Below are 2,944 nucleotides of genomic sequence, written 5' to 3' on the forward strand. Positions count from 1 at the left end.
CAACCAAATAATGATCAGGAAAAAATGGCATCAGCATGGCGCAACAAATTCCAAGGAAAGCATCAAGGGACGACAACACAACAATGCCAGTATTCGCCCTAAGTAACCTCCAACCTACGCATAAGAGCAAACGAAATAATTCGTCGTTCGGCTTGCCGATATTTTTGACTTTGCGATTTATTTTCCGACTAGATTTAATACATTGTTACATTTCATTTTATAAATAACGGAAATTCACGATCAAATACGAGATACAATCGGATAATTCTAACAATCAATAATTAATAATAATAATAACAATACGTCATTTTACATATTAATCGTTTCGAAACGCGAAACAAAGTATTGAACCTACCCTAGGAATACGAGAGAAATTTATGATAAATCCATTTTGTACATCGAGCGATTCTTCAGGGAAGATCGAAATCGACGACCAAAACCAATAGAACGACTACGACTCCCTGAGCAGCAACGACTAACAACCAATAATCCTAATCCGATCATTAAAAAACCAACTCCAACACCCAATCCAATGCCAAGAAGCTTCCGACAAACCGAACAAATACCACTTGCCCGAAGGACACAATTAAAATGCTTCAAATGCAACCAGATCGGACATGTCTCCAGTCAATGTAAAAATTTTCGAACACCCAGCCAATTTCCGAAACCACCAGCAGTCCACAATCTCGAGACACACAAGGAAGAAATAGAGAAACCAATAGACCAGTCCTACGAATTAACGCCACAACAGGAAGACCCACAGTACTTTTACGATCCGACGGACAGCGACATAAATTCCTCATTGACAGCGGAGCAGGAATTAATATACTCAAGCGAAGATGCGTATTACGACCAAGAATAACAAAAGAACGGAAATTCTCGATGGGACACTCTAAATTTAAAACCAACGAACACGCTTTGATAAAACTATTTGGCAAAACTCTAGAATTTTTTGTGGTAGAAGACAACTTTCCAATTATAGAAGACGGCATACTCGGTTTGCCAGCCCTATCTAAATTCAAATTTGAACTCTCGAATCAACAATTAAAACTTGACAATAATGTACTTTTATTGCAACAGGAAAACGACGTACCTCCAAAACAAGCAGTGTCAAAAACAGTCTACCTGGAAGGAAAACCGACAACGATATGCTTTATCAATGGTGGTCGACGCTCCTCTTTGCCGGAATAGTATCCGCGCAAATAAATATTACACCATTAGAAGGAAACTCTGTATTCGTAGAAAACATAGGAAAAGGATATTTATACAGCGACACTGCCAATGTAATAGTAGGATTAGACACTAGCGATATATACGAACAGATAAGCGCAATAGAATCATATAAATTAACAATAGACTCACGTGCAATCAGCAAACAATACGTCGAAGAGTTAGGCGGATTACAAAATCACATCAATAACCTAAACCAACTCGCAAAACACTTGAAAGCGTTAACACATACCCGGATCACACGAGGTTTGCTTAACATCATAGGTTCCGTATCGAAAAGTCTGTTCGGGACTCTCGACGATGATGATCTTACGCTCATAAACAAAAATACGGACAAACTATTCGATGATAATAATAAAATCAAGACCATAATAGCTAATCAAACAGCACTTATTAGAAAAATTGTAAACTCAGAAAACCTAAACCACTTAGAGAGATCATATAGTGATATATTAAAATTACAACAGCAGGCAAATATCGATAGAATCGAGCCGGAACCACTATATGCAAACAAACACTACCAATCCATGACAGAAATTCAAGAATCGATTGTCGCAGCGAAATAATAAATTTCAAACCACACATTAAACATTGTCAAATAACTGTACTTAAGATTGAAGACATTAGCATTATACCGCTCAAAACTAGCAACTGTTACATTGCGATACCAGCAAATCCGATAGAAATAGACACAATTTGCCAAACGAAACATACCTTACAAAAACTTGACAAGCCTTCCATCATAAGAGCTAACACTTCTTGCGATATATTGTACAAAGACGAACACATGCGTATAGGCGAAACAAAAAACGAAGTCATATACGAAATCAAAACAAAAACCCTAGCGCTCAAAACAAACGATAGTTTCACTCATCTATTAGATAAACTCGAGCGAGCACCGAAAATAATAGATAATTTACAAGGCTATAAAACAACGATCGATAAAATAGGCGACGAGATAGAAACTCTTAATTTCGAACACAGAATTTAAAATATACAGTATTGGGGACTAACCACGCTCCAGATATCAGGGTACATAGCATTAGGCATACTAGGTATATATGGATTAAACAAAATAGGGGTATTCAAATGCATCAGGAAATGTATACCGAACAAATTATGTATCAATTTATTTTGCTGCCGAAATGAAACTGTAATCAACAGCCACAATGCGACAGCCCCACCAGTACCACTCACCCTGGGCTCAACACCCAACATCTATATTCCGACCAACACATACCACTCCGATGAAGAGGAGGAATCAGCTGTAATTTTCAAGCCACGTCAAGTCCGATTCCACAAAAGTCTTCTGAAGAGAACTTGAGGGATCAAGTTCAATCTAAGAAGGGGGGAATGTCACAGACGAAATTCGAGCAGCTGTATATAACAAACCGAAATTCCGAACGCCTTATCGCGTGTGACCGTCCGGTCAGCATCCGTTCTCAGCCGCCTGAGTGGCATTCGATCACTCCAGCCGTTCTCCGAATTTTACACTAAGTATAAACAAAACCTTCTCCCACTCCAACGAATGGAAGAATATAAATGCTCCCTTCAAAATCATCAGTCTAATAAAAAATTCTTAACTAATCCAAGTATCGAAAGTGTATCATCGCGAACCGAAAAGATTGTATAAATTGAGTAAAAAATAAAAAGAACTTTATCTCCTTTTCGGAAATTAACAAGTTCCTTATTTTTATCTTAATTTTACACGACA

This window comes from Bombus vosnesenskii, unplaced genomic scaffold (assembly GCF_011952255.1).
Source record: "Bombus vosnesenskii isolate JDL3184/JDL3185 unplaced genomic scaffold, Bvos_JDL3184-5_v1.1 scf7180000013991, whole genome shotgun sequence".
NCBI lineage: Eukaryota > Metazoa > Arthropoda > Insecta > Hymenoptera > Apidae > Bombus > Bombus vosnesenskii.